Genomic DNA, 15,000 nt, shown 5'->3' on the forward strand with positions numbered 1-15,000 from the left:
AGTTTGCACTTCTGTCCCAGTTGGGTTAAGAAAAGGGGAACCACCTCTGTGGAGAGCCATCTCTCCAGCCCTTGACAAGCTTTTATTTAACTAAACATTAAACATGAATCAGAAACGCCAAACCCTGTACATATATGGTCCAGATTCACCCTTACTTAGAAATCCCCGAGCTGGCAGGGCGAGGCTGGGAATTGAGAGTGAGCAAAAAGGGAGTCTGCCTCTTTCCCCCAGGGTGTGCTATCAACTCCATTACCATTTCCAAACAGCTGGGTGTGAGTCTAACTAAGGTTTCCTTCAGTCAGACATTTGCCAGGAGCCGGAGCCCTGACAGGACAGCGAGAGCGATGATCAGACATCATTTCACAGTGAAATCATCACTCGCTGATTTCAGGCAGAAAACTTTAGAAAACTCTAAACTCTAAAGAGGCACTGAAGCGTGCTAGGGCAGCAGCAGTACTTCCCCGACTGACCTTCAGGGACCTGCATATTCTCCAGCCCCGCCCCACCCCACCCCCTCTCAGCTAGCTCCTGTCCACCCCTCCCCTCCCCCCACATACAGGGAGGAGGCCTTGTGTGTGTGTGTGGGGGGGGGGGCGGCAGCGGGAAGATGCAACTCTCTCTTGAGAGAGAGTTCGGGTCTCCCAAACAAATACATAACTAGAAACTTCATTTATTTACTTTATTTCATCGAGCATACCGTGGAAGAGGGAAAAGGAACAGGGAAGCTAGGCCAACTGGTCGAGCTCCTCCTTTCGTTTTGTTTCAAAAAGGAAAGGAAAAGCCAAAGAACCCCCTCTTTTTGGTGAAAGGAACAGAATGGTGAAAGTTGAAACATCGGCTCGCCACTTAATACTTTGGCTTTTAATAAAAGGGACAGCAGATCGACTTCCGAGTTGATTAAGAGAGAGAGAGAGAAAGAGAGAGAGAGAGAGAGAGAGAGAGAGAGAGAGAGAGAGAGAGAGATAAAAACCACAAAAAAAAACGTTTTGTCGACCAGCCTCCTTTTAAACCTCTGTTACACAGGAAGACTGGTCAACCTCATTCCCCCCTCCCCCCACTCACACACACACCCCTCCCCCTCCACGGAGAGGTTTAATGAGAGAAGAAAGGTAGAAGAAGAGAGTAAAGGCCAGTCATGAGCACGTGGAGAGAATTTGGGAGGGGAATGGGGAGAGAAGGGACAAAGGGGAAGAGGGGAAGAGAGGAAGAGCAAAAGAGCAAAGAGAGGAGCAAAGAGAGCCAACCTCATATTTTATTTTTTTTTTAAAGATTTATTTATTTTATTTATGCGTAAGAGTACACTGTAGCTATTTTCAGACACACCAGAAGAGAGCATCAGATCCCATTACAGATGGTTGTCAGCCACCTTGTGGTTGCTGGTAATTGAACTCAGGACCTCTGGGAGAAATTTGTGTGTGTGTGTGTGTGTGTGTGTGTGTGTGTGTGTGTGTGTGTGTGCCCGTTAGTTTAAAAATCTGCTGTAGACCTCCCTTTTAATATCTGTTTAACAAATATTTTTACCATATTTAAATTTTATTTATTTTATTTTACTTAAAAATAATAATGAATAAAGAGTCAATGTGAATAAACAATAAAACAAAAATCAAGGTGATCGGGGTTGGGGATTTAGCTCAGTGGTAGAGCGCTTGCCTAGCAAGAGTAAGGCCCTGGGTTCGGTCCCCAGCTCCGAAAAAAAGAAAAAAGAAAAAAAAAAATAAAATCAAGGTGATCAACAGATACCGACGACTGACATGGAAAAAAGTTAATAGATCGCCATAAAAACAGAGTAAGTGCGATGTAAACAATAAAACAGATGGGATGGAGAGATGGCTCAGCGGTTAAGAGCACTGACCGCTCTCCCAGAGGTCCTGAGTTCAAATCCCAGCAACCACATGGTGGCTCACAACCATCTGTAATGAGATCTGATGCCCTCTTCTGGTGTGTCTGAAGACAGCTACAGTGTACTCACATGCGTTAAATAAATAAATTAAAAAAAAAAAGAAAACAATAAAGCAGAAATTAAGACGAGGGACACAGAAGGACAAGGGAGATAAAACAATTAAATGTTAACAGACATAAAGTGGGAACGACGGGGTTGGGGATTTAGCTCTGTGGTAGAGTGCTTGCCTAGCAAATGCAAGGCCCTGGGTTCAGTCCCCAGCTCTGAAAAAAGAAAAAAGAAAAAAGAAAAAAAAAGAAAAGCGGGAACGAGAGGAAGGGCAAATATAGACGACTGAAACGAAATGATGGAATAAATTTATAAAATAATAATAAAGTACGAGTAAATACGAATAAATGGCAAACTGGACTTTAATAAATGTTTAAATCAAGGTGAATGACAAATACAATTTAGACAAAAAGGTTTTGAAAAATGAAAAGAAATAGAAAGCATATATGAATCAATAACAAGACTGAAGTCACAATGGCCTTTGAAGTGACACGGACGACAAACGTGAAAAACATAAATGAAATAATTTCGACAGCCACGGACATTCACATGGTGTGTTGGGAAACACCGCAGTCTTTATTTGGCGAGTAAAAACGCCTCGGGGAACTCTGTACATAGGAGGCTGGGAGCATGAATCACTCTATCTATCTATCTATCTATCTATCTATCTATCTATCTATCTATCTTTTTTTTTTATTTTTCTCTCCCTTACATCTTCCCACCATACCATACGTTTCTCCTTATACAAATCCATAGATTTATATATGTTCTTAATTTCATTTTTTTCCTCTGCCACACAGCCCACCACACAGAACCTCTAGATCTCGGGATCCCCTTCTGCCAGCACCAGTGGCAAGGGCACAGCTCCCCAGAGAATTAACTCGATCCGAACATAAGCGCGACAAGAAATTAAAAGTTAAATCGGAAGTGAAACTGAAAATGAAATTTTGGCCGAAAATAAAATAAAATGAAAGGTATAAGTTTTGTGACAATCAAATCATAAATCCCAATTGGGCAAAAAATAAAATTACAAAGTCAAAATTTTGTCCAGTCCACTGTGCTCCTGTGGAATCCCTCCCTGGAACTTGCTCGGTAGAGTAGTCTAGTCCCAAACTCACAGAGGTCTGCCCTGCCTTTCTCTGAAACCTACAGAGCCAGTCAAAACCTACAATCCTTTGTTGTTTGTTTGGCAGTTTGGCAGTTTGTTTGTTCCTGGACAAAAATGTGGGCTCTCTCTGATTCCTATATGTCTGCATGCCAGAAGAGGGCACCAGAACATAAGAGGACACACCACACAGCTCCTGAGAATCCAGAGGGTTTTTTTTGTTTTGTTTGTTTTGTTTGTTTTTTCTTCCTCTTTTCTTTTTTTCCGGAGCTGGGGACCTTGCTCTTCCCAGGGCCTTGCGCTTGCTAGGCAAGCGCTCTACCACTGAGCTAAATCCCCAACCCCGAGAATCCAGGTTTTTGACCAAAACAAAAAACAACAACAGGGGCTGGAGAGATGGCTCAGCGGTTAAGAGCACTGACTGCTCTTCCAGACGTCCTGAGTTCAATTGCCAGCAACCACATGGTGGCTCACAACCATCTGTAATGAGATCTGATTGATCTCTTCTGGTGTGTCTGAAGATAACTGCAGCATACTCAGATAAATAAAAAACAAATCTAAAAAAATTAAAAACAACAACAAAAAACACAAAAACAAACAAACAAACAAAACCCCCAAAACTAACAACCTAGAGGGTAGATATCTGCCTGCCCAGGTCTTCTAGTGCTATTTAAGGCTTCCTGTAGATAATAAAGCTTGTGTATCTTTTATCCAGGAACAGAATCATCAAGGCAGGGTAGGAGAGAAGCCCTGTTTGGGATTAAACGTTTCTACAACGTAACAGGAGGAGGCGGAGGGAGAGGGGCTCCTCAGACATAAATCTAAAATAGTACAATGGATCATTTTGAAGGCGTGTGGGTGAGGGTGACTGGAGACAGAGTTTTTCTCTGAGTGAGTGTGGAACTCACTGTCCCTGAGCTCAGCCTGTGATGAGAGAGAGAGAGAGAGAGAGAGAGAGAGAGAGACAGGGATCGAATTTTCTGTGTCTCTCTGTCTCTGTCTGTCTGTCTCTCTCTCTCTGTGTCTGTCTCTCTCTCTGTCTCCCTGTCTCTGTCTCTCTTCCTCTCTCTGTCTCTCTGTCTCTCTCTGTCTCTGTCTCTCCCCCCTCCCCCATGCGTGTGTTTGTGTGTTCAACCGAGGAGGCAATGGCAGATAAATGTCTGCCCCTCCTCTGTAAGCCAGGCCACTCCATTACTGCCTTTCCTTTTTCTTAGTTTGTTTGGTTTATTCCAAGTTAATTGTATCTGTTTCTTTATTTTCCTCCTCATTTCTTTAGTTGAGTCAGGGGTCTTTGCACAAAAGCCCTGGAAATCAGTACCTGGTTCAGGTCTGCAGCCTGCTCACAGAGTTCTACCCACCTTCACCTCTCAAGTGATGCAATCAAAGACATGCAGCACCACACCTGGCTTCTTTTCACATGTACATTTACTTTAGTTCCAATGCTCATTCAGGTCTGAGAGACGGGGGAGGGAAGGAGGGAAGAGAGACAGAGAGTGACAGAGAAACAGTTGACAGAGAGGGAGAATTGTAGGTTAATTATTGTTCCGTCTCCTCAATCACGGTCTACTGGTCGCCATCGTGGCAACCATGCCCCGCAACCCTACCTTCGGTAAGATCAAGCATAATGGCGGCAACCATATAATTCCTGCTTAGTCGCACTGAACACTCCGGTCATCACTACCTGTGGAGAATTGTAAGGGGGCTCCTCTGGTCTAGAGAGTAGTACCCTTGAATGAAATGAGGATCACAGCAAGCATTATTTGTTTTGAGATATAAGATGTGGAAAGAACTATATGTGTGGATTTACAGACAGACAGACAGACAGACAGACAGACAGACAGACATACAGACAGAGAGGACAGGACAGGACAGGACAGGACAGGACAGGACAGGACAGGAGAAAAAAACAAGAACACAAACAAAAACTCAAAATGGAAGTCCGGTTCCAAATAGTCTCTGTCTGCCCTGTCGCTCTAGTGTTGGTGGTCCAGGTTATAAAAGCTTATACATGGGTGGGTGCGGGAAGTGCTGCTGGGTGTTCAGTTCAGGTCCAAGATTATTGCGGGTAACTAGACAACAAAGAAAGCAGTTAGACTGACTTCAACAGTGTTCGGTTTCTGAGTGTGTTATCACACAGAAGAGCCTAACAGAATATGTAATGAATTCTGGCAGCAACAGCAGAAACAACCAATGAGAAAGTGTCCTTATAATATTAGCAACTGCAACAAAATGGCAGACTAGCCAGCTAACAGTTCCCTAGCCATTAACTCATCTGACATAGGCCTTCTTCACGTTGCATCTAGATAGGTCTTCCTGTCTTCCTCTCCAGTGTGTGTGTGTGTGTGTGTGTGTGTGTGTGTGTGTGTGTGTGTGTGTGTGTGTGTGTGTGTAAAGAGAGAGAGAAGGAGGGGGGGAGAGAGAGAGAGAGAGCTTTAGAGAGAGAGAGCTTTAGAGAGAGAGAGAGCTTTAAAATCAGCACTCAAGCCTTTTCTCTTCCTATCCCTATCCCAATCCCCCCCCCAAACCAGCAGCAAAGCCACCAGCACTCGAGAGACAGAGGAAGATGAAATCTCTAGTCTGAGAAACAAGAGGAGGTAGATAAACATACCCCCCCCCCTCTCTCCTTCATAATTTGTTAAAGTGTTCCCTTTGTGTTGTGTGGACTCTACTTTATTAAGCAAGTTTCACATCGTACTATCTCCAAAGAGGAGTCAACAGTCTCTTGGCGTGCAGGCAGTTGTTGCCTGCTTTAAATATTTTTTGGTGTGTTTGTTTGTTTGTTTGTTTGTTTGTTTCAAAACCGAGGGCCTGCCTGCGTTCAACAGATCCAAACCCAGTTCTCAGAGGGGAAAATGGAGTCAAGTCCGAAGTCACTGGCATTTAGGTCATCGGCCATTGACAGTCATAGGAGATGGGAATATCGTCCTTTCTCCAATGGAGACTCACCTGGGTATGCATCAACCACATCTAAGGGCAGGCCTGGGTTAGTACGGGGTGGTGGATGGGGAGGAAGGATCTGGAAAGAGCTTTGCGATGGGAAACTATGATCAGAATGTTGCACAGAAAACAAAATTTGTACTTAAAAAAAAAAAAGGCTCCCGATATCTATCCAAAAATGAAAGGAAATAAAAACCGACATCAGAACTTTACTAACTGCAAATGCTCCATCTCCCTGTATCCAACCACTCCACTCCCAGATAGGTAGATGATAGTTTGCACTTCTGTCCCAGTTGGGCTGTCGAGGTTAAGGAAAGGGGAACCACCTCTGTGGTTATGTGATCCACACACGAAATAAAAAAAAAGGAGCGGATAAACGTGCCTGGCATTTTAAGATGCTCAATTTCTTTGCAAGCTTCATTTTGTTTCATTCTTTTAAAGGTTTACTTATTTATTTTCACTTACATTGAGTACACTAAAGCCCTTTTCATATACACAGGGCAGTAGAGTGCATGGGATATCCCTTTGCAGAGGGTTGTGAGCCACCATGTGGTTTCTGTGGAATCGAACTCAGGACCTCTGGAAGAGCAGAGCGGTGAGTGCTCTTAACCTCGGAGCCATCTCTCCAGCCCTTGACAAGCTTTATTTAACTAAACATTAAACATGAATCAGAAACGCCAAACCCTGTACATATATGGTCCAGATTCACCCTTACTTAGAAATCCCCGAGCTGGCAGGGCGAGGCTGGGAATTGAGAGTGAGCAAAAAGGGAGTCTGCCTCTTTCCCCCAGGGTGTGCTATCAACTCCATTACCATTTCCAAACAGCTGGGTGTGAGTCTAACTAAGGTTTCCTTCAGTCAGACATTTGCCAGGAGCCGGAGCCCTGACAGGACAGCGAGAGCGATGATCAGACATCATTTCACAGTGAAATCATCACTCGCTGATTTCAGGCAGAAAACTTTAGAAAACTCTAAACTCTAAAGAGGCACTGAAGCGTGCTAGGGCAGCAGCAGTATTTCCCCGACTGACCTTCAGGGACCTGCATATTCTCCAGCCCCGCCCCACCCCACCCCCTCTCAGCTAGCTCCTGTCCACCCCTCCCCCTCCCCCCACATACAGGGAGGAGGCCTTGTGTGTGGGGGGGCGGCGGGGAGATGCAACTCGCTCTTTTTTTTTTCCTTTTCTTTTTTTCTTTTCTTTCTTTCTTTCTTTCTTTCTTTCTTTTTTTTTTTTTCTTTTTTTTTTTTCTTTTTCCGTAGCTGGGGACCGAACCCAGGGCCTTGCGCTTGCTAGGCAAGCGCTCTACCACTGAGCTAAATCCCCAACACCCGCAACTCTCTCTTGAGAGATAGTTCGGGTCTCCCAAACAAATACATAACTAGAAACTTCATTTGTTTACTTTATTTCATCGAGCATACCGTGGAAGAGGGAAAAGGAACAGGGAAGCTAGGCCAACTGGTTTTGTTTCAAAAAGGAAAGGAAAAGCCAAAGAACCCCCTCTTTTTGGTGAAAGGAACAGAATGGTGAAAGTTGAAACATCGGCTCGCCACTTAATACTTTGGCTTTTAATAAAAGGGACAACAGATCTCCCTCCTATTTGGTTAAAAAAAAAAAAAAGGAATTAAAACACCACAAAAACGTGCTGTCAGCCAGATTCCCTTTAAACCTCCGTTATACAGGAAGACGGGTTTTTTTTAAGCATCATTTTAAATATATAAATATGTATTTGTGTGTGTGTGTGTGTGTGTGTGTGTGTGTGTGTGTGTGTGTGTGTCCGTCCGTCCGTCCGTCCGTCTGTCAGTCAGTCAGTCAGTCAGTCAGTCAGTCAGTGTCTTCTGTATGGAGAGGATGTGCTGACTCTGAAGCTATGATCTAGACACTTTCTTTTTTTTTTTTTTTTTTAAAGATTTATTCATTTATTATATATAAGTACACTGTAGCTGTCTTCAGATACACCAGAAGAGGGCTTCGGATCTCTTTACAGATGGTTGTGAGCCACCATGTGGTTGCTGGGAATTGAACTCAGGACCTCTGGAAGAGTAATCGGGTGCTCTTAACCGCTGAGCCATCTCTCCAGCCCTAGACACTTTCTAAATCACAGTTAAAAAGTTTTTAATAACTGTGTGAAGGAGACAGGTAGGGGTGTGTGTGTGTGTGTGTGTGTGTGTGTGTGTGTGTGTGTGTGTGTGTGTGTATGCATGCATGCATGTGGGGGGGAGGGGAGGCTTTGATATCAGCACTCAAGCTTTTTTACTTCCTATCCCAATCTCCCCAAACTACCATCAAAGCAGCACTAGGGAGGCAGAGAAAGGTGAATCTGAGAGTTTCAGTCCTTCCCGCCCTACAGACGAATACAGAGAAACCCAGTCTGAGAAACTAGGGGAGGGGGGAGGGGGAGAGAAAGAGAGAGAGAGAGAGAGAGAGAGAGAGAGAGAGAGAGAGAGAGAGAGATCAAATTCTCTTGTGTCTGTCTCTGTTTTTCTCTATTCTCTCTCTCTCTCTCTCTCTCTCTCTCTCTCTCTCTCTCTGTGTGTGTGTGTGTGTGTGTGTGTGTGTGTGTGTGTGTGTGTGTTTGTTTGTTTGTTTGTTTCAAAACCCAGAGCCTGTCTGTAACAGATCTAAACACAGTTCTTGAAGGGGAAAATGGAAACAATTCCATAGTCTCTGGCAATGAAGTCATGTCCCATTGAAAACCACAGGAGAGGGGAATATTGTCCTCAACTAGGCATATATCAACCAGTATTTCACAGGCAGACCTTCAGGGAGGTGCAGATTCACCAGCCCTACCCTCCCTCCCATCCCCCCAGCATCCCTGCTCATCTCCTGTCCACCATTTGTTGATTCATTGTTGCTGTTGCTGTTGCTGTTGCTGTTGCTGTTGTTGTTGTTGTTGTTGTTGTTGTTGTTGTTGTTGTTGTTGTTCCTGGTGTGAAGAACACTGTGAGGTAGCCTTCCTCTAATAAACTCTCTGGTCTTTAGGGATCCTTCACCCACTCACTCTCTGCCAGACTGAGTTCACAGCAGAAAACGCGTTTTTGAGAGAAACATGTTCCTGGTCCTCTGTGCCCATATTGAGGGAGGCATGAGAAAGGGATAACAAGGAAGGGAGACCCGGCAGTGGTAGGGGGCTGGGATGGGGTCGGGGGTGGGTGTCCTAGCTTGCTAATCCAACTGACCCACTTGCTGTGTAAATAAATATTTTGCATTCTGTGTCCCTTGTTTGATTTCTCACTAAATTCCAGATTGTCAATCTCCCTGTGTCGATTGCACAAGAACCCAAATGGGGATGCTGGGTGGTGAGCTGATTCCTCCCTAGAACACCTGTGCACTCTCTCATAGTCTCTAAGCTCCTTGCTGGACTCTTTTGGGCTTGGACCTGGCTGTCTGTAAGCCAGGAAGGAAGGAAGGAAGGAAGGAAGGAAGGAAGGAAGGAAGGAAGGAAGGGAGGGAGGGAGGGAGGGAGGGAGGGAGGGAGGGAGGGAACAGGCCTCAGTTGAGAATCCCAATTTTCTAGTTCACTGCATCTGATGGCTGGCTGACCCTTCCAGGTGAATTGTATTTTTTTTTCCTTTTCACTCCTTTATTTGAGTCAGGGGTGTCTGCACATAGACCTGGAAATCAGTACCTAGATCAGGCCTGCCTGCCTGCCTGCCTGCCTGCCTGCCTGCCTGCCTGCCTGCCTGCCTGCCTGCCTTCCTCTATCTCACAGAGACACAGTTCTAAACACCTCTGCCTCTTGAATGATGGAAATAAAGACATGCACGAACACCTGGCTTCCTTTCATTGTACATTTAGCCTAATTTCAGTTTTATTCATGTCTGGGAGGGAGACTTGCTTGTGTGCTGTAGTTCAATTCCTTTCACTGTGTGGTTTCCCCACCACCTTGGCCACCATGCCACGTGGAAGAGAAGAAGAGATGAACCATATTGTTGGCACCCATATAACAAACACTTGGTTGCTTCCTCTGAGCCCTCTGAGTATCCTTACATCTCTGTATTTTAAAGTGGTTTTGTTTTGTTTTTTATTGCTGTCAAACTCTCTCTCTCTCTCTCTCTCTCTCTCTCTCTCTCTCTGTGTGTGTGTGTGTGTGTGTGTGTGTGTGTGTGTGTGTGTGTGTGTGTGTATTTTTTTTCTTCTCCCAGAGCTGAGGACTGAACCCAGGTCCTTGAGCTTGCTAGGCAAGGACTCTACCACTGAGCTAAAACCCCAACCCCTACCTCTGTGTTTTAAAAAGTAGACTCTGGAGCAATACCGGGCAGGTCTCCAAGGCGGGTCCTTCGCTTTATTTTATTCTTTTTGTTTTTAATTGTTAAAGATTTGTTTGTTTGTTTGTTTGTTTGTTTTATGTCTATTCGAGTACCCTGTAGGTGTCTTCAGACACCCCAGAAGAGGGCATGATTGACAATTACAGATGGTTGCAAGCCGCCATGTGTTGGCTGGGTATTGAACTCAGGACCGCTGTAAGAGCAATCAGTGCTCTTAACGACGGTGCCATCTCTCCATCCACCTACTTTATTTTATTCTCTATGCTCTCTTGTGCGAGTCAAGGTCAAGCAGGCAAGAAACACCCAAACAGATTGGTCCATCACCACTTTCTGAATTCTTTTTGTTGTTGATGTCAGGGATGTAAAGCAAGTTTACCCATGAAGAATTGTAAGGGAGTCCTTCTGATTTAGAGAATAGCAGCCTTGAAATGAAATGAGAATCACAACAAGCATTTGTCTTATTGTTTTTGTTTTTTTCTTCCTTTTTCTTCGGAGCTGAGGACCGAACCCGGGGCCTTGTGCTTCCTAGGCAAGCGGTCTACCACTGAGCTAAATCCCCAACCCCTACATTTGTCTTAAAGTCTGAAAAACACAAAACAAAACAAAACAAAACAAAACAAAACAAAACAAAACAACAACAACAACAACAACAACAACAACCAAGAACAAACCATGAGACCGCAGAAATCCTCAGGCGGAGGAGTAAGGAGCTAGTTTTTATTGGTTAGGGTATTATTTGGTCGGGTGGGGGTAGGGGTGGGGGTGGGGGTGGGGGTGTTGTCCTTCCTACATCTCTCTTGCATGAATGAGCTGAACATTACTTAAGCTTGTGTCCAAAACTGTCCATTTTTTAGATTGATCCCAGGAGGGAGGGAGCGAGCCGGGGATACAGCACACCCTCTCTGGCCTCAGAGGTCCAGGCTCCCGCTGGCAGGGCCCGAAGGGACTCCTGGGGGGAAAAAAAAAAAAGTCTCCGAGGCACCACCTAGCCGGTTTTATTCTTGAAGAAAAGCAAACATACATAATGGAATAAGGGAAAGAAAAAACCCTGTTTTCTATATACACAAGCAGTCGTAATTTGTTATAGTGTCCCCTTTGCGTAGTTTGGATTCGATGACTTTATTTTATCAAGCAAGTTTTAAACAGCGGTAACTCCAAAGAGGAGTCAACAGCCCCTTTAAGTGCAGTCAGTCATTGACCCTTTGGTCTGTCTGTCTGTCTGTCTGTCTGTCTGTTTCAAAACGAGGGAGGGCCTGCCTGCCTGCCTGCCTGCCTGCCTGCCTGCCTGCCTGCCTGCGTGCCTGCATCAGATCTAAATACAGTTCTCAGAGGGGAAGACAGAGACAAGTCAGAAGTCACTAGCACTCAATGGACGACCACCAACCTAAGGGCAGGCCTAGGGTAGAATTTGATGGACGGACGGACGGACAGACGGACGGACGGACGGATGGACAGATGGACAGAAAGGATCTAGGAGGAGCTTTGGGAAAGATGAAAAGCCTCCATTTCCCCCCAAAAGAACGAGCCCCAACAGCTGGGCTCTTCGAGATGAGTTATAAGGGGAACCACACATACAGTTTTGTATCACACATACAGTTTGTCATCATCCGTCAATACCAGGTAGACTTTTCAACGTATGTAGGTAGCTGTTGTCAGGTCAGTCCTTTACTAAGCCTCATGTAAGCTCTGCAGGGTAAGCCTCAGGAATTCATCTGTGCGTCCCGCAGGGTATGCTTTCTTGCTTTGTTAAAGGCTAGACTTTGGTTGCTGTCTGTCTGTCTGTCTGTCTGTCTGTCTGTCTGTCTGTCTGTCTGAATGAATGAGCGAGGGAATGAACGAATGAGGAGGGGATGCACATGCCTATGGTTTTAAGATGCTTAATTTCTTTACAAGGTTTATTTATTTAAACATTAAACATTGGGGTTGGGGATTTAGCTCAGTGGTAGAGCGCTTGCCTAGGAAGCACAAGGCCCTGGGTTCGGTCCCCAGCTCCGAAAATAAAATAAAATAAAATAAAATAAAATAAAATAAACATTAAACATTAATCGGAAATAATGGAGTCAGCAGTTAAGAGTTCTGACTGTGTTCTTCCAGAGGTCCTGAGTTCTATTCCCATGGTGGCTCACAACCCTCTGTTATGGGATCGATCTGCTGTGTGTCCGAAGACAGCTGCAGTGTGCTGTTTGTAGGGTAAAGAAAAAAATACTAAAGAAGAAAAAAAAAAAGAGAGAGAAAAAGTTAGAAGCACCAAGTCAAGTCATGTAAATATTGCCCACATTCGGATTTAGACATGCCTGAGCTGTCAGGGCGAGGCTGGCTGAGAGCGAATCAGTGAACGATCGGACTCTTCCTCTCTCTGTGAGGGTGTGTCATGAACTCTATTACCATTTCCAAAGAGTTAGGTATGCTGGAGCGAAGTGGACCGGAAAGCCAAGGGAGGAGAGGTATGCCTACACGAGTCCACCCAACCCCCCCGCCCCCCCCCAGGGAGACATCCTCGAGTGGTGGGGGGAGGGGCGAAGGTGTGGAGGGATAATTTCCAACAAATAAATCCCAACAAATAAATTACTAGAGACTTGATTCATTGATTTACTTTAAATTTATTGAGTGTATCGGGAAAGAGGGAAAATGGGTCAAGGAGGGAGGGAGGGAGGGAGGGAGGGAGGGAGGGAGGGAGGGAGGGAGGGAGGGAGGGAGAGAGGGATATCTTTTCCTCCAAATCGGCTGGTATGTAGTCTCAGTGCGTCAGAAAAAAGACTGCTTCTGGCCTCCTTTCTGATTACCCCAAGGCAGTCTGGTCACCGTGCTGTAATAGAAAGGGAAACCACAGTCAAGTCATGGGAGCGAGCGAGCAAGCAAGCAAAAATCATAAACAAAAGCAAAAACACGTCTGTTAAGTTGAGCAGAGCAGAGCAGAGCAGAGTAGGGCAAAGCAATACAAGGTCACATTCCACAAAGGCTGATATAGTCTGCCATCTTGGTCTACAGAGTGAAAAGTAGAAGGAGAAAATGAATATCGCTTTGTGTGTCACAAAGTTTTTAAGTTGTAAGGAACATTGCAGGGCTAAACCTTCAAATCCTCAAACCACCCAACCCAAGCTTTCCTCCTCCTCCTCCTCCTCCTCCTCCTCCTCCTCCTCCTCCTCCTCCTCCTCCTCCTCCTCACCCCCCATTGCCCCCCCCCCGTGTGGTGTGTGTGTGTGTGTGTGTGTGTGTGTGTGTGTGTGTGTGTGTGTTTGCGCACGAGCTCGAGCTCGGGCACGCATTTCTTTCACTGCACAACCATCATTGGAGGACGTTTAAATAAACACGAATGAATCAGACAGGCAGACAGACAGGGGCCCATAATGGATCCCTACAACTCGGTGGTGGTGGTGGTGGTGGTGGTGGTGGTGGTGGTGGTGGTGGTGGTGGTGGTGGTACACACCGATTTGTTGACCTCTTTCTTTTAAAGAAAGGACAAGAAACAAAGAGAAATAAAAATGAAGGAATATAGACCTAGCCAAATATTATTTTATTCCCTCCTTCATGGAGCGACAAGAAGATTTATTCATCAACCTTCGTCTAGAATAAGAAAGTAATTGCAAATGAAATCGAGCCATCTTACTGTAATAAGATGTTATCGAGAGAAAGGGGAATTGGATACTGGATCCATTGCTGCCCCCCCCACACACACACAAATTGGAAAGAAAAGCAACTCCCCAGATCGCTCAACTAACGAGGCTTATTTAAAACTGGAAAAAGAGGGCTGGAGAGATGTCTCAGCGGTTAAGAGCCCTGGCCGCTCCTCCAGAGGTCCTGAGTTTTCAATCCCCAGCAAGCACATGGTGGCTCCCAACCATCGGTAATGGGATGAGGCCTTCTTCTGGTGTGTCTGAAGATAGTTACAGTGTACTCATAGACACAAAATAAATAATTCTGGAAAAGAAGAGGAAATAACTTTAAAAAAAAAGAAAGGAGGCTGACTGGTCGACCTTCCTTCCCTCCCTCCCTTCCTTCCTTCCCTCCTCCCTCCCTCCCTCAGGTTCGTACCTAGGAACTCATGCACACACAGCCACACCCCCCCCACATATATTTAATATTCAATATTTATAAAAAATACGACTGGAGAGATGGTGAGAACAATGGAAAGCAGAGAACTATTCAGCTGACCAATTGATACCTTCAGTTTGCTTATAATGGAAGGGACAACTGGCCGACCCTCCCCTGTCACACACACACACACACAGAGAGAGAGAGAGAGAGAGAGAGAGAGAGAGAGAGAGAGAGAGAGAGAGAGAGAGAGAGATTGAATGTAAACCAAAGGGGGGGGGGCGGAAACATAGTACTGGGGTTGGGGATTTAGCTCAGTTGGTCAGTGGTAGAGTGCTTGCCTAGCTAGCAAGCGCAAGGCCCTGGGTTCGGTCCCCCAGCTCCGAAAAAAAAGAAAAAGAAACAAAAACAAAAAAATCATAGTACTGCAAGTACCAGTCACTGCTTTGTATGTAAGGCATAGGACAACTAGTCGACCTCGTTTTCCAACTGGTCGATATATAATATATTATATATTATATATTATAGGTATATCATTAATAAATTGAAAAAAAAAAAGCCAGAAGTCAATACCAGGTGGATCGAGTAAAGTACGCGTCGCCATATGTTAGGGACATCTGGTCGACCTAGGACAATTGGAGAGGGATCATCAAAGGCAAAGTGCCGTCGGGACTACTGGTCGACCTCCGAGAATCTCAGAAGAAAGAAAGAT

The 15,000-nt window shown here is 45.2% G+C and overlaps 1 long non-coding RNA gene across 1 annotated transcript in view; it reads right to left on the minus strand.

The window, feature by feature from the left end:
- Positions 1-12,837: 12,837 nt before the first annotated feature.
- LOC147997835 (uncharacterized) overlaps positions 12,838-15,000 on the minus strand; it is an 18,373-nt gene continuing 16,210 nt past the window's right edge. The window contains exons 2-3 of the long non-coding RNA XR_015647555.1: positions 13,976-14,174; positions 12,838-13,062 (exon numbers count right to left, since the gene is read on the minus strand). This is a non-coding gene — a long non-coding RNA (uncharacterized LOC147997835). The remainder of the gene's footprint in view (positions 13,063-13,975; positions 14,175-15,000) is intronic.

This window comes from Rattus norvegicus, unplaced genomic scaffold (genome assembly GCF_021556685.1).
Source record: "Rattus norvegicus strain SHRSP/BbbUtx unplaced genomic scaffold, alternate assembly SHRSP_T2T unassigned-0000040, whole genome shotgun sequence".
NCBI lineage: Eukaryota > Metazoa > Chordata > Mammalia > Rodentia > Muridae > Rattus > Rattus norvegicus.